The sequence below is a fragment of the Salmo salar genome, chromosome 22 (assembly GCF_965601325.2).
Source record: "Salmo salar chromosome 22, fSalSal1, whole genome shotgun sequence".
Classification (NCBI taxonomy): Eukaryota; Metazoa; Chordata; class Actinopteri; order Salmoniformes; family Salmonidae; genus Salmo; species Salmo salar.
In genome coordinates, this window is record NC_138312.1 from 21,272,336 (window position 1) to 21,290,027 (window position 17,692).

Consider the following 17,692-nt stretch of genomic DNA (forward strand, 5'->3'; position numbering starts at 1 on the left):
ATATTTTATTTTTTATTATAATTTTTTTTTAACACTATTGTAATATAATTTTTGCGCTGTTCTGCAATACCTGCACCAAAACTCCAGTATTTTTCCTTCATAGCTTCGTCACCATCTTCTTTTAAAGAAAGTAAGTTAGTCACAAACGCTCTTGATAACATGTAAACAGCCTTGCTAACCAGCTCTGCTAGGGTGAGTAAAATGGCCAGAGTGAGGTGTTCTCTAATTTTTGTCTGAAAGTAGCCAGCTAGCCAAATTTAGACAGTTACCTTGGGTACTTGTTTGCAGGCAAGTTGCAGAAGGACGAGAAGGCTACAGTTCCCCAACGTTTATCAGTGCAATTTCGATGCGCAACTAGCTGAAACAGTTTGAGAGGGTTTATCTAATGTTCCTTTGTTAGATTTGAGCTAATCTTACTCTGGCTCGCATTAGTTGTTGATCTTGTTGATGTGCATAATTTAGGGAGAGAGAGCCTACCTTTTCATGGTTGTTTGATCAATAGGACTGTGAAGTTCCTAAATGTAAGAGGATTCCCATGGTGTTGACATAATGGCAGAAATACATTCATGTATATTTTGTGGCTTTTGGCATTCTAATGTAGCTCAGTTGGTAGAGCATGGTGTTTGCAACGCCAGGTTTGTGGGTTCGATTCCCACGGGGGGCCAGCACAGGAAAGAAAGAAAAAAAAAATGTATGAAATGTATGCATTCACTACTGTAAGTCGCTCTGGATAAGAGCGTCTGCTAAAATGACAAAAAAAAAAAAAGTCGCGCTGTTGCAATTTCCTGTAAACACACAGTCCAGTTCAAAGTGAATGATGGCAGGCCTGTGTGGCAAATAGCTCCTTTGCATAAAGGCCTACTGTAGCTCTGATTGGCTATGGCGCACCGATCTGTGTAGACTCCGGTTCTGGACAAGACAGATGTTTTATTTGCTACAGTGTCTTTAAAGTGTCATTCTTCTTGGGGGTGTATATGAACCGATTTTAATAAGATGTAATGTTGCTAAAATGCTGTCAGTTCCACTGTAATAGTATTATTAGGGGGTAGAGCCCTGCCCGTTATAGTTCAGCTGCTCTGGCGCCAGCATGTGCTGTGGGAATTCCTTGAGATAGCTACAGTGTATTCTCCAACTGTTACCTCTGTGTAGTGTGTGTGTGTTGACACTGATGCACCTGTTCCCAGGTAGAACAGAGCCAGTCCAACAGGTTATGGCAAAACTTCTGCATAACTTCCTTACACCTTTCAACAGGTGAAACGGCAGGACTCTCAGGTGGAATGCCAGCTTACAGGTGGGCGTAGCTACACTGTGAGGCCCAGTGGTTGAGGAACTGTTATGACACAGCCAATGTTTTTCTCTTCCTTTTTTTCACCCCTCCCTCAGTTATTTATGATCCAGGATCAGCTCTCCCGGCCCCACCCCATCTATAAGCATCACAAGCTAAACAATAGCAGTCCCTAACTGTAATTAAAGGCATAAAGTATCTACTTTGCCTCAGCATGCTGTAGAGACCCTGGTTAAATACAGTACTGTGATAGTCCAAGTTGTCCCCTCTCCTTCACCTTTCTCTCCTTCCCTCATCACCCTCTCCTTGTAGGTGTGTGTGTGTGTGTGTGTGTGTGTGTGTGTGTGTGTGTGTGTAATCATGTTTGAGGTGATTTGAAGTCAGGTGGCCCTGGTTACCACAGCAACAGGGACAAACCCTGAGTCTTGGGCATCTTTGGTTGACTGATTGATCAATTAAATCTCCTGGATGTTCCCTTATGGCCTGCTTACAGTCTGGCCAGGCAAACATATGACCTCATGGAAGGCATGGTATAAACACTCCTGCCTGCCCTTCTGACTGGATGTTAAGGAGCCTTTCCCTCATGACTCATATATCTTTTGAATAACTTTGTTTACTTTCTTTGTGGCCACATTCCTCTCATCCCTTTGTAGCAGTAGGTATTACATAATTGATCACAACCAACCTCGTCTGACTCCTTCCCTTTAAGTCTTTATTTTGAAGTTTCTGGTTTGTAGAACTGCCACAAGTACATGTAAACTTGCTTTGGCATGGATTTAGTTAAATTCCCAGGTGCATATACACACGCCTTCTACGAATTGATGCAGAATATTAGAAATCAGATAGAGAAATCTCTTTGTAAATGGAGAAATACAGTTGAAGTCGGAAGTTTACATACACTTAGATTGGAGTCATTAAAACGAATTTTTCAACCACTCCAGAAGTTTACATATACACTAAGTTGACTGTGCCTTTAAAGAGCTTGGGAAATTCCAGAAAATTATGTCATGGCTTTAGAAGCTTCTGATAGGCTAATTGACATCATTTGAGTCAATTGGAGGTGTACCTGTGGATGTATTTTCAGGCCTACCTTCAAACTTAGTGCCTCTTTGCTTGACATCATGGGAAAATCTAAAGAAATCAGCCAAGGCCTCAGAAAAAGAATTGTAGACCTCCACAAGTCTGGTTCATCCTTGGGAGCAATTTCCAAATGCCTGAAGGTACCACGTTCATCTGTACAAACAATAGTACGCAAGTATAAACACCATGGGACCACGCAGCCGTCATACCGCTCAGGAAGGAGAAGCGTTCTGTCTCCTAGAAATGAACATACTTTGGTGAGAAAAGTGCAAATCGATCCCTGAACATGTTTGGAGGAATGTTATGTTTGGAGGAAAATGGGGCTTGCAACCTGAAGAACACCATCCCAACTGTGAAGCACGGGCGTCGCAGCATCATGTTGTGGGGGTGCTTTGCTGCAGGAGGGACTGGTGCACTTCACAAAATAGATGACATCATGAAGAGGAAAATTATGTGGATATATTGAAGCAACATCTCAAGACATCAGTCAGGAAGTTAAAGCTTGGTCGCAAATGGGTCTTCCAAATGGACAATGACCCCAAGCATACTTCCAAAGTTGGGGCAAAATGACTTAAGGACAACAAAGTCAAGATATTGGAGTGGCCATCACAAAGCCCTGACCTCAATCCTATAGAAAATTTGTGGGCAGAACTGAAAAAGCATGTGCGAGCAAGGAGGCCTACAAACCTGACTCAGTTACACCAGCTCTGTCAGGAGGAATTCACCCAACTTATCCAAATACTAATTGAGTGTATGTAAACTTCTGACCCACTAGGAATGTGATGAAATAAATAAAAGCTTAAATAAATCATCATCTCTACTATTATTATGATATTTCACTTTCTTAAAATAAAGTGGTGATCCTAACTGACCTAAGACAGGAAATTTTTACTCTGATTAAATGTCAGGAATTGTGAAAAACTGAGTTTAAATGTATTTGGCTAAGGTGTATGTAAACTTCTGACTTCAACTATACAGTAGGCTTTACATTAGTCCGTGACTCTGCCTACTAAGTACCTTAGACTTGCTCTGGAAAATAAGCAGGCCATGTTCCTCTTAAACCAGAGAGATAGCAGCCCAGCTTCACTAATCTATGAACACAGCTGAGAGAGGTGCAGGAGATTTGCATGTTAACCATGGATGAAAGTCGGTGTGCATGATGGTGACTTGTAATGGTGACTGTATAGTCAGATGATATTTTATCCAGTGTAGTGCTCTGCTTTGCCTCGTTCCTTCTCTTGGTTATTACTAGGGGTTGGAACCAAAAATGATTTTCCAATCGTTTAGTTTTGAACCACTTTGTTTTGGTTCTGTTCCAACCAGCAAAATAAAGTTCTGAACTGGTTCGAACCCCCAAAAAAGTAGCTGTTTATATTGTTCCTTTTTTAACCTGTGAAATCGACTGTTTTTTAAAAAACATTTAGCTAAATAAATTACTTCGCCAATCAGTGCAGATAGAGCAGGCAAGCTAGTTGCTTATGTGCTTGATGGACAGACAAGTGTAGCCAATGGTGCAAGATGCGACTGAAATGTACAGGTGGGGAGAGAGCTATATACTTGAGGAGGAGGCTTGAATCGGTGGGCATCTTGTTATGACATGCATTATCTGAATTAGGACCACAGAATTACCTTTTTGTATTAATAAATAAAATGTGAAACATTGATATCTAGACCTATAGTATCCTTAACTAGTATTGTTGTTCCATTCTAATTAAAATGAATCGAAAGGACAGTATTTGTGACATTTAAGTGATAATGCATGAGAAGCCGGTGTTTGGGGGATATATTGGCACGGGTGTTGTTATGCCCGAGACAATATATCCTCCAAACACCGGCTTCTCGGGCATAATCACTTTTATACAACGGGTTACCAACATATTCAAATAATGACTAATATATTTTCATAAAAAATGTTATTTTTATGAATTTATTCATACTATTTCATCCAGCTGGTCGTTCGTTCTATCGGTTTGGTTGCCAGAGGCATGACCCAGTCGTTCAGTCTTTTTGTTCTGTATCTATGGATGCAACCCTGTCATTCATTCTAAATGCTCCATTGCCATATTGTCTGGCAATGTTCTTAGCCCTTGCTTGCTAGCTAGCCAACTACGGCTAACTTACAGTCAAGGCAAACAGTGTAGCTAGAATAACAACGAAGTAGCTGCATTTGTTTAAGCTATTTTCTAGTGAAATTTATTTGGATACAGCCATAACAATGAGCTAATGATGCGCGATTTCACCTGGCATAGTAAATGTGCTCTCTCGTCAGGATGCTTTTGTTCAGAGGAGCTAGCCAACAACACCGCTAACACAATCACTTCAAACTGAAGCTGGAAAGACTTCAAACTAGCTTTACTTCGTTTTATTTTACTTGTTTTCTATTGATAGTTCTTTGTATATATCCATAAAAATGATGCTGATTTCATGATTTTGACTGGCTGACTGTCTCCTCACTCCCGACACATTCATTACTATGGGACAGCTGGAGATCGAATTTGAATATTGAAACAATGTTGCAAATGTCAAAGACAGACATCAAGGTTTTGACAAATCTCCTCTGTTAAATGAAATAGTAGTCTAAGAGAATGTCTAGATGCTTTTTATAGTGGAGATCAAGTTTATAAATTGCCTGGCTGGGCTGATGAGACAGTGGATTGCGCAGTCAGATGGAAGAGTAGGTATTTTAATGTCATAGATTTAGCCGGTGGTCTCTTGTGACCAATCAGCATTCAGGATTAGACCCACCAAATGTATAAGAAAGTATTATCACTATTATGCCAAATCAGATTTAGTCCATTTGAGGGAGTTGAGCTCTTCGAGAGGAAGACAGAACACATCCAGCCTTATTGTTTCCATCCGTCATGGCTGTCATGCAGTTCTTTACACAGTCCTGGTGTAGGAGGATGAAGCGTGTGGACTGGACTAGGAGCAATTATACATGGGAAGCCATTTTTTCCCCAGAGGGAAAATCATTTCAAAGAAGCCAATGGTAGACTACTGGTTTTCCAAACAAATGATGTCATGCTTTTCAAACCAAAATATTACCATCGTAAAAGGAGTGGAGGAAAATGAACTGCTTTGTTCTTCCTGTCTGATGTCCAGACTCTAGACCACAGGCTGCCCGCTGTGTGTGGCCTAACTAACTGCATGCAAATATTGTCCTGGCTTTGACCATCTGCCCAAATTATTACTGGCCAAAAGTTACAAGCAAGCTTATAAAATGGGTCTCTGCTCTGCTTTCATGTGCTTCTGTTCTACATTTATTCTGCATTCGTCTAACTTGGCTGATGGGTTTCATATTCACTGGTTTATTTCTAAGCTCTGGGTAGCAGAGCTTCCATTTACCCCACCTCTGGAATGTAGCTTCAGACCGGTCCTCCACATAGCACCTTGGATGGAGTAGTCTAAATAGAGGGGATATGAGCATCCTCCCGGTCACTGTCGTGACTTTACTTTCATTATTCTGATAACTGTTATTTATCGAATCAACTAACTATGTTTAATTGTTACCCGATTTAAATTAATCATGTAACAATTAACCTGTTGGGGATAGGGGGCAGTATTTGCACGGCCGGATAAAAAACGTACCCGATTTAATCTGGTTACTACTCCTGCCCAGTAACTAGAATATGCATATAATTGTTTGATTTGGATAGAAAACACCCTAAAGTTTCTAAAACTGTTTGAATGGTGTCTGTGAGTATAACAGAACTCATATGGCAGGCAAAAACCTGAGAAGATTCCAAACAGGAAGCGCCCTCTCTGACCATTTCTTGGCCTTCTTTGTCATCTCTATCCAAAACAAAGGATCTCTGCTGTAACGTGACATTTTCTAAGGCTCCCATAGGCTCTCAGAAGGCGCCAGAACATTGAATGATGACTCTGCAGTTACTGGCTGAAAAACAGTAGCGCATTTGGTAAGTGGTCGATCTGAGAACAATGAGACGGGTGCGCGCGTGCAGAGTCCATTTTCTTCTTTGAGTCTTTGAACGAAAACAACTTCTCCCGGTCGGAATATTATCGCTATTTTACGAGAAAAATCGCATAAAAATTGATTTTAAACAGCGTTTGACATGGTTCGAAGTACAGTAATGGAATATTTTGAAAATACTGCCCCCAAGCCATAACAGGTTAACGAGAGTCTTGTCTTTAAAATGGTGTGAAATAGTCATATGTTTGAGAAATTGAAGTAATAGCATTTCTAAGGTATTTGAATAACGCGCCACAGGATTCCACTGGCCGTTACGTAGGTGGGACGATTTCGTCCCACTGGCCCTGGAGAAGTTAATCATGCGTAAAAAAAGGCAAACCACCAAGAAAAGGAAACGAGAAAAAAAACAGGCGATCTAACTCCAGACAACTCTCGCACATACAATTCCCAGCATGCACCAAACACTGCCAGCATGACACACACAGAGAAAGAGAGGGAGGTACGACAGAGGGAGAGATAGTAAATGTTGAGTGTAATTGAGTAAATGTCTACTCTACCCAGATGTCGTCCTGTGCCGGTAAAACTCTTCAGACAGGCCTGAGTTACCTAGGCGTTGCCCTAGCACAGCTACACTGACACCAACTGATACCAGAGCCTCACCGGACATAGAGATCATACCAGCACATTCAATACAGTAGGTCTGAAATGGACCCAACCACAAATAAATGACAGCAGCTGACTACATGCTGGAGGTTAATTAAAAGATGTCTAATGTATTAATATTTTCTACATGCCATACCAGGTAACTTGTTAGCTATTCATGCAAATAAATGTTAGGACCACAATTCTACAGAGCATCATAAAATGACCTTGATTAATATTCAACGTAGGTCTCCTAACGTTACATAGTCTGAACAAGGCGTGACCGTTGACCTCTGGCCGTTTAGCTCTCAGTCTGTTTATGCAGGTAGCCAGAAATATCCCTGGGTACAGCTGGTGTTTAGCTAGGCAGAACGAACCTGGATAAATAGACCACAACAATAGATCCTGTCTCTCTGCCCTCGCTCGTCTTCAGCCGTGTCTGTGTGTGTGTGTGTGTGTGGTGTGTGAGTGAGTGAGTGTAACAAGCAGCCATATGTTGTCAGTCCGCTAGGCTGGGGGTTTTGCAGATCCAAGAAGGTTACGACTGTTCAGAATGATCATATGATAAGCGATAATGATTAATAAGATGACTGTTCAGAATGATAAGAGGTTCTGATTAATACGTTGACTGTTTTATGGATGTGATAGGTAAAGACCTTTCGAGTTTAATTCGTGAGACGGGAAGGCTTTAAAACAACCGCTCTCGTGGTGCTCCAAATTCCTAATGAGTTAACCTCTCAACGTCCCACCCTAGTCAACAGCCAGTGGAATCCCGTGGCACGATATTCAAATACCTTAGAAATGCTATTACTTCAATTTCTCAAACATATGACTATTTTACACCATTTGAAAGACAAGACTCTCCTTTATCTAACCACACTGTCCGATTTCAAAAAGGCTTTACAACGAAAGCAAAACATTAGATTATGTCAGCAGAGTACCCAGCCAGAAATAATCAGACACCCATTTTTCAAGCTAGCATATAATGTCACAAAAACCAAAACCACAGCTAAATGCAGCACTAACCTTTGATGATCTTCATCAGATGACACACCTAGGATATTATGTTATACAATACATGCATGTTTTGTTCAATCAAGTTCATATTTAGATCAAAAACCAGCTTTTTACATTAGCATGTGACGTTCAGAACTAGCATACCCCCCGCAAACTTCCGGGGAATTTACTAAAAATGTACTAAATTACTCACGATAAACGTTCACAAAAAGCATAACAATTATTTTAAGAATTATAGATACAGAACTCCTCTATGCACTCGATATGTCCGATTTTAAAATAGCTTTTCGGTGAAAGCACATTTTGCAATATTCTCAGTAGATAGCCCGGCATCACAGGGCTAGCTATTTAGACACCCAGCAAGTTTAGAACTCACCAAAGTCAGATTTACTATAAGAAAAATGTTATTACCTTTGCTGTTCTTCGTCAGAATGCACTCCCAGGACTTCTACTTCAATAACAAATGTTGGTTTGGTCCCAAATAATCCATTGTTATATCCAAATAGCGGCGTTTTGTTCGTGCATTCAAGACACTATCCGAAAGGGTAAATAAGGGTGACGAGCATGGCGCATTTCGTGACAAAGAATTTCTAAATATTCCATTACCGTACTTCGAAGCATGTCAACCGCTGTTTAAAATCAATTTTTATGCCATTTTTCTCGTAAAAAAGCGATAATATTCCGACAGGGAATCTGCGTTTAGGTAAAAAGAGGAAAGAAAATAAAGCACGTGTCGACTCGTGCACGCGCCTAAGCCCATTGTCCTCTGATCGGCCACTTGCCAAAAGCGTAAATGTGTTTCTGCCTGGGGCTGCCTCGATATCATTCAGCTTTTTCCCGGGCTCTGAGAGCCTATGGGAGCCGTAGGAAGTGTCACGTTACAGCAAAGATCCTCAGTCTTCAATAAAAAGAGCCAAGATGAACAAAAACTTGTCAGACAGGCCACTTCCTGTATGGAATCTTCTCAGGTTTTTGCCTGCCGTATGAGTTCTGTTATACTCACAGACACCATTCAAACAGTTTTAGAAACGTTGGGGTATTTTCTATCCAAAGCCAATAATTATATGCATATTCTAGTTACTGGGCAGGAGTAGTAACCAGATTAAATCGGGTAAGTTTTTTATCCGGCCGTGTCAATACTGCCCCCTACCCCCAACAGGTTAAGGTTATTATTATTTTTTTTGTGGTAGAATTAAGTATATTGTATTTCTTGTCGGAATTTCCCTGGTTTTGGCGGGGATGGCGACCCACATGGGGATGGCGACCCACATGGGGACACCATCCCTGTCACTTCGGCACGGCTTTAGGTGTGTTACTGAAGCTACTATCGCTGTGGAGGAGTTTCTGGTCGCCAAAGGAGAGAAGGTAGGCTACGAAAACTTTGCTTATGCGTTCGCGTTGAATGGACCGTTGTTTATTCCCAATGAGATCTTGGAGCGTGAGTTATTGGAGCGCGAGTTATTGCGGTTTGGGAAGTTTGCAAGTTCTGTTGAGATTGTTGGGTTGCAAACACCCGGCTCTGAAACAGGTTGTCGTTTCAAACACCCGGCTCTGAAACAGGTTGTCGTTTCAAACACCCGGCTCTGAAACAGGTTATGTCGTTTCAAACACCCGGCTCTGAAACAGGTTATGTCGTTTCAAACACCCGGCTCTGAAACAGGTTATGTCGTTTCAAACACCCGGCTCTGAAACAGTTTATGTCGTTTCAAACACCTGGCTCTGAAACAGGTTATGTTTCAGCGACAGGTGTTTGTTTTTGGACTCACCGGAGCAGACTTTGGAGGTATTGTTTAAAGTCAAGTATGACAACAGACTGTATATGGCTTATGCTACTACGGGTAGTCAACACTGTTTTGAGTGTGGGGATGTTGGCCATAAGCGACATGCTTGCCCGAAAAGGGAGAATGCGGAGGGAGGGACACAGGTGGTCCTTGTAACATCTGGGCCCACTGATGTAGGGAGAGGTAGGACGACAGTGATAGAGCAGCCACAAGCACCTGTTTCTGAGGAACAAGTTGTCCATGTTGAGGGTACCGAGTTGCAGCTTGTACCAGAAGGGAACATAGTGTCTGTTATGCAGCAGAAAAATATTGTTGTAGGAGGTAAGGACGGATTTGGGGAACCATTTCCCCAGAGTGGTGAGATGTCCAGTACGAGTGATGGGGTTCAGGTGGAGCTAGTCTCCCAGGTAGTGGAGGAGATGTCCACTACGGGTAATGGGGTTCAGGTGGGGCTAGTCTCCCAGGTAGTGGAGGAGATGCCCGGTATGAGTGATGGGGTGCAAGTGGGGAGTGTTCAGAGGGATGTGGCTGATGGGAGTGAGGGGTCTGTAGCCTCAGTTGAGGAGGATCAGGAGAAGGATATGGACATCTCTTTTGACACAATAGCAGCTGGTGACGACTCTATTTACAATCTAGAGGAGGTAAATGGGTTCCTGGATCAGACTTTTGGTAAATCTGTCAAATTGGCAGATTTCTTTGATGTTGATACATTTGTGAGGTCAGCTGTGGTATTACAGAAGACTGTGGGGTTAGACCAGTTGATTGTGAAGAAGCGTTTCCCCTTGAGGAAATGTGTTACTGCTGTTACAGCAGCAGAAGGTAGTGGGAAGCATGGTCAGGTTAAGAGAGAATTAAAACAATAATAATGATCATGCCTCAGTGTTTTTTCTTGGTCTTGTTTCTCTGCTGTTTCTCCTTACTCTTTTCTTTACGGCAATCAATTGCAGGATTCTTAATCAACGTAGACAAACTGAGCGTGATATATAATCGTATAGTACACAGCAAACTCACATGGATTATTTTGGCTTTGAGGCGAGCCTTGCATTTCATTTTCAAAGTGGGTGACAGAAGCAAAACGCACACCTTTTACCGAGATGTGCTTGGCATGAAGATTTTGCGTCTCCAAGAGTTTGAAGAGGGATGTAAGGCAACTTGTAAGGGCCCTTATGATGGAAAATGGAGCAAGAAAATGGTCGGCTTTGGGCCAGAGGATGATGACTTTGTGGATGAACTGATCTACAATTATGGTGTGGGAGAATATCGCAGAGGCAATGACTTCTTCGGTTTGACTCTGCAGTCTAGCAAGGCTGTCAGCGATGCTAAGCGGCTTGGTTGACCCCTTACTGAGGTTGGAAAGTGCTTCTATCTGACTGAGGCTTCTACCCGGTGGACAAAGAACAGCCTCCCAATGATCCTGTACAGAAGGTGAATCCGGCAGGGTCTGACCTGCAGAAATCAATACACTGCTGCTCCTCCCTTCTGGGGATGAAGGTGAAGGAGAGCAATGAGGAGAAGAAGACTGCTGATGGGATTCACAGACACTCAGTGTAAACTAGAGCTTCACAACATTGTTGGGGCAGTAGATCATGGGACAGCCTTCGGGCGGATAGCATTCTCCTGTCCACGTGAGCAGTTGGCAGATCTTGAAGCCTTTTTTAATTTATTATTTTTTAATTTCACCTTTTATTTAACCAGGTAGGCCAGTTGAGAACAAGTTCTCATTTACGACTGCGACCTGGCCAAGATAAAGCAAAGCAGTGCGACACAAACAACAACACAGAGTTACACATGGGATAAACAAGCGTACAGTCAATAACACAATAGAACATCTGTATACAGTGTGTGCAAATTAAGTAAGGAGGTAAGGCAATAAATAGGCCAATAGTGGCGAAGTAATTCCCATTTAGCAATTTACACTGGAGTGATGTACAAATGAGGATGTGCAAGAAGAAATACTAGTGTGCAAAAGAGCAGAAAAAAACAAAAGCAAATATGGGGATGGGGTAGGTAGTTGGTTGGATGGGCTATTTACAGATGGGCTGTACAGCTGCAGCGATCGATAAGCTGCTCTGATAGCTGACGCTTAAAGTTAGTGAGGGAGATATAAGACTCCAGCTTCAGTGATTTTTGCAATTCGTTCCAGTCATTGGCAGCAGAGAATTGGAAGGAAAGGCGGCCAAAGGAGGTGTTGTCTTTGGGGATGACCAGTGAGATATACCTGCTGGAGCGCGTGCTACGGGTGGGTGTTGTTATCATGATCAGTGAGCTGAGAACGCGGAGCTTTACCTAGCAAAGACTTTTATAGATGAGCTGGAGACAGTAGGTTTGGTGACGAATATGTAGCGAGGACCAGCCAATGAGAGTATACAGGTCGCAGTGGTGGGTAGTATATGGGGCTTTGGTGACAAAACAGGTGGCACTGTGATAGACTGCATCCAATTTGCTGAGTAGAGTGTTAGAGGCTATTTTGTAAATGACATCGCCAAAGTCAAGGATTGGTAGGATAGTGAGTTTTACGAGGGTATGTTTGGCAGCATGAGTGAAGGAGGCTTTGTTGTGAAATAGGAAGATGATTCTAGATTTAACTTTGGATTGGATATGCTTAATGTGCGACTGGAAGGATAGTTTAGAGTCTAGCCAGACACCTAGGTATTTATAGTTGTCCACATATTCTAAGTCAGAACCGTCCAGAGTAGTGATGCTAGTCGGGCGGGCGGGTGCGGGCAGCGATCGGTTGAAGACTATGCATTTAATTTTACTAGCATTTAATAGCAGTTGGAGGCCACGGAGGAGTGTTGTATGGCGTTGAAGCTCGTTTGGAAGTTTGTTAACTTCTCTAGGGCCAGTGGGACGATTTCGTCCCACCTACGTAACAGCCAGTGGAATCCCGTGGCGCGTTATTCAAATACCTTAGAAATGCTATTACTTCAATTTCTCAAACATATGACTATTTTACACCATTTTAAAGACAAGACTCTCGTTAATCTAACCACACTGTCCGATTTCAAAAAGGCTTTACAACGAAAGCGAAACATTAGATTATGTCAGCAGAGTACCCAGCCAGAAATAATCAGACACCCATTTTTCAAGCTAGCATATAATGTCACATAAACCCAAACCACAGCTAAATGCAGCACTAACCTTTGATGATCTTCATCAGATGACAATCTTAGGACATTATGTTATACAATACATGCATGTTTTGTTCAATCAAGTTCATATTTATATCAAAAACCAGCTTTTTACATTAGCATGTGACGTTCAGAACTAGCATACCCCCCGCAAACTTCCGGTGAATTTACTAAATTACTCACGATAAACGTTCACAAAAAACATAACAATTATTTTAAGAATTATAGATACAGAACTCCTCTATGCACTCGCTTTTCGGTGAAAGCACATTTTGCAATATTCTAAGTAGATAGCCCGGCATCACAGGGCTAGCTATTTAGACACCCACCAAGTGTAGCCCTCACCAAAGTCAGATTTACTATAAGAAAAATGTTATTACCTTTGCTGTTCTTCGTCAGAATGCACTCCCAGGACTTCTACTTCAATAACAAATGTTGGTTTGGTTCAAAATAATCCATAGTTATGTTTAAATATCCTCTGTTTTGTTCGTGCGTTCAAGACACTATCCGAAGTGTAAAGAAGGGTGATGCGCACGACGCGTTTCGTGACAAAGAAATTCTAAATATTCCATTACCGTACTTCGAAGCATGTCAACCGCTGTTTAAAATCAATTTTTATGCCATTTTTCTCGTAAAAAAGCGATAATATTCTGACCGGGAATCTGTGTTTTAGTACAAAGAGAGAGAAAATAAAAACATGGGGTCGCCTCGTGCATGCGCCTCAGTCTCATAGTACTCTGACCGACCACTATCCAAACGCGCTAATGTTCTTCAGCCAGGGGCTGCCTCGACATCATTCAGATTTTTCCCGGGTTCTGAGAGCCTATGGGAGCCGTAAGAAGTGTCACATTACAGCAAAGATCCTAAGTTTTCAATAAAAAGAGTCAAGAAGCTCAAGGAATGGTCAGAGAGGGCACTTCCTGTACAGAATCTTCTCAGGTTTTTGCCTGCCATATGAGTTCTGTTATACTCACAGACACCATTCAAACAGTTTTAGAAACTTTAGGGTGTTTTCTATCCAAAGCCAATAATTATATGCATATTCTAGTTTCTGGGTAGTAGTAATAACCAGATTAAATCGGGTACGTTTTTTATCCGGCCGTGTAAATACTGCCCCCTAGCCCTAACAGGTTAACAGTGTCCAAAGAAGGGCCAGATATATACAGAATGGTGTCGTCTGCATAGAGGTGGATCAGGGAATCACCCGCAGCAAGAGCGACATCATTGATATACAGTTGAAGTCCGAAGTTTACATACATACACTTAGGTTGGAGTCATTAAAACTCGTTTTTCAACCACCACACGTTTCTTGTTAGAAACTATAGTTGTGGCAAGTCGGTTAGGACATCTACAGTGTGCATGACACAAGTAATTTTTCCAACAATTGTTTACAGAAAGATTATTTCACTTATAATTCACTTTATCACAATTCCAGTGGGTCAGTTGACTGTGCCTTTTCAACAGCTTGGAAAATTACAGAAAATTGTCATGGCTTTAGAAGCCTCTGATAGGCTAATTGACATCATTCGAGTCAATTGGAGGTGCACCTGTGGATGTATTTCAAGGCCTACCTTCAAACTCAGTGCCTCTTTGCTTGACATCATGGGAAATTCAAAATAAATCAGCCAAGACCTCAGTAAAAAAATGGTGGACGTCCACAAGTCTGGTTCGTTCTTGGGAGCAATTTCCAAACGCCTGAAGGTACCACGTTCATCTGTACAAACAATAGTACGCAAGTATAAACACCATGGGACCACCCAGCCGTCATACCGCTCAGGAAGAAGCGTTGTGTCTCCTAGAGATGAATGTCCTTTGGTGAGAAAAGTGCAAATCGATCCCAGAACAACAGCAAGGACCTTGTGAAGATGCTGGAGGAAACAGGTACAGAAGTATCTATATCCACAGTAGAACGAGTCTTATATCGACATAATCTGAAAAGACATTCAGCAAGGAAGAAGCCACTGCTCTAAAACCGCCATAAAGAATCCAGACTATGGTTTGAAACTGCACATGGGGACAAAGATTGTACTTTTTGGAGAAATGTCCTCTGGTCTGATGAAACAAAATTAGAACTGTTTGGCCATAATGACCATTATGTTTGGAGGAAAAAGGGGGAGGCTTGCAAGCCGAAGAACACCATCCCAACCATGAAGCACGGGGGTGGCAGCATCATGTTGTGGGGGTGCTTTGCTTCAGGATGAACTGGTGCACTTCACAAAATAGATGGCATCATGAGGATGGAAAATTATGTGGATATATTGAAGCAACATCTCAAGACATCAGTCAGGAAGTTAAAGCTTGGTCGCAAAAGGGTGTTCCAAATGGACAATGACCCCAAGCATACTTCCAAAGTTGTGGCAAAATGGCTTAAGGGCAACACAGTCAAGATATTGGAGTGGCCATCAAAGCCCTGACCACAATCCTATAGAAAATCTGTGGGCAGAACTGAAAAAGCGTGTGTGAGCAAGGAGGCCTACAAACCTGACTTCGTTACACCAGCTCTGTCAGGAGGAATGGGCCAAAATTCACCCAACCTATTGTGGGAAGCTTGTGGAAGGCTACCTGACACGTTTGACCGAAGTTAAAGGCAATTCTAACAAATACTAATGGACTGTATGTAAACTTCTGACCCACTGGGAATGTGATGAAAGAAATAAAAGATTAATTAAATAATTCTCTCTACTATTATTCTGACATTTCACTTTCTTAAAATAAAGTGGTGATCCTAACTGACCTAAAACATGGAATTTTTACTAGTATTAAATGTCAGGAATTGTGAAAACTGAGTTTAAATGTATTTGGCTAAGGTGAATGTAAACTTCCGACTTCAACTGTATACAGAGAAAAGAGTCGGCACGAGAATTGAAACCTGTGGCACCCCCATAGAGACTGCCAGAGGTCCAGACAACAGGCCTCTCACTCACCTCTCTCTCTCTCTCTCTCCCTCTCACTCACCTCTCTCACACACTCACCTCTCTCACTCATCCCCCTCTCTCTCTCTCACCTGTCTCTGTGTGTCAGTGGTGACACCACATCACCCTGCTCTTCTGTAGGACTGATCAGCCTCTCATTTCCTGTTTGCTGGAGAGGGGATTATTGCATTCTCACCCCCCCACACCCCTCTCTCTTTCCGTCTCACTCACACCCCTCTCTCTGTCTCACATACTTACCCTTCTCCCCCTCACTCACCACTCTCTCTCACTCTCTCACCTCTCTTACTCACTCATCTCTCTTACTCATTCACTCGCCTCTCTCTTACTCACCTCTCTCACCCCCCCCCCTCTCTCTCACCTGTCTCTCTCTCTCTCTCTTATCTCTGTGTGTCAGTGGTGACACCACATCACCCTGCTCTTCTGTAGGACTGATCAGCCTCTCATTTCCTGTTTGCTGGAGAGGGGATTATTAGATTCCCCCCCCCCCCCCCCCCCACACCACAATACGTTTCCTCATACCCACACTGCCTGGGTGTGCCCTGTTGTGATTGGTCGGTTGGTGTATTCATGCTAATGAGAGGCATCAGTGTCAGCAGAGTACAGCTACTAGGAGATTAGATTCTCTGTCACTGGGTGAGGAGTGGTGTGTGTTTTTGCGTCTGAGTGGTCGTGTATGCGGTCCTGCAGGCTTTCTGTGTGATTGATGCAGTGCATCCTCAGATGTGTCGGCTGCAGAACATCGTCTGCATAATTGTTCCCTCCCGCCGTTTGGCGAGGAGCAGAGAATCCACACTGACACTACTGACAGAAGGCTACAGTACTCCTCCTGCTCCCTCCTCTCTGCCTCCTTACTTACCTCTCCCTTGTGCTTCCTAATAACTTTCAGACTTTTTTCATTTCTGATCTGTTTTCCAGCTAGCAGTATGCTGTACATCCCTGTTTTTGGAGAGGGCAGTGGGAACTTGTTTTATTATTTAACAGCACAAGACATTTGTACATTTTAGTAATTTAGCAGACTCTCTTATCCAGAGCGACTTACAGTAGTAGTAAGTGCATCCAGTTTCATACTTTTTGGAGAAGTAGAATCAATAACTTAGCTTTCCTTCCCTTGTTTGATAAAACAATGATGTTGAAATAATACGCTTCTATCCGGAGGCCAATTCACTTCTATTTGATGTTTGGAGGTAAAAGCCGCAATATCAACAACTTGACGTTAGCAGCTCAGAAACACTCTCATCCTCAGATGTTAAGACAGTGCTGGGACTCAATGCCCAGCTCTGAGACAGTTTATTAGGCCTGCAATGCAGAGAAGCAGAGGGGAGGGAGGTTTTACAGACACTCTGGGTTTTAGTTATGTTTTCATGGACGATGCATTTTTGTTGGCAGTTCAGGTTGAGCAGAGCAGTCATAAAAAGTGAACTGAAGTCTTGGCGATGGTGTTTGTTTTGGGGCAAGGCAACAGTGTCTGTTCTTGGGCAAGGTTTTGGGCGAGTGAGTCCCATTTTGTGGTAGTGTCTGTTTTGGGTTAGTCAGTTGTATCTGTGGTAGAGTCTGTTGTTTGGGGAAGCCAGCGGTAGAGCAGTGGGTAATGGCTCATTAGTCATAGCGGGCTGGCACCCAAACACTATTGGAACAGATGGACACCCAGACCCCTGTGGAGAGAGCTGGAGCGGCCACAGTGGAATCCCACAGCCACACACACTTGGGACACTGGACACAGCTCAACTCCTCTCTCTAGGATTCACAACGTTTAGCCTAGATGTGGTTCTGCTTTCAACTGTAAACCATGGACTGCGAACTAACATGTTCAAATCTCATATTTCAAACTGCTACTGTGCGACATTGACAAGTGTGAGAGTTTAGATGTGCACTGATTTGACTGGATAAGAGAA

General features: G+C 42.6%; 1 protein-coding gene and 1 pseudogene across 11 annotated transcripts in view; both read left to right on the forward strand.

Moving 5' to 3' along the window:
- Positions 1 to 17,692, forward strand: part of LOC106583030 (membrane-associated guanylate kinase, WW and PDZ domain-containing protein 1) — a 205,866-nt gene that overhangs the window by 17,843 nt on the left and 170,331 nt on the right. The window lies entirely within an intron of this gene.
- Positions 10,926 to 17,692, forward strand: part of LOC145862672 (glyoxalase domain-containing protein 4 pseudogene) — an 88,213-nt pseudogene continuing 81,446 nt past the window's right edge.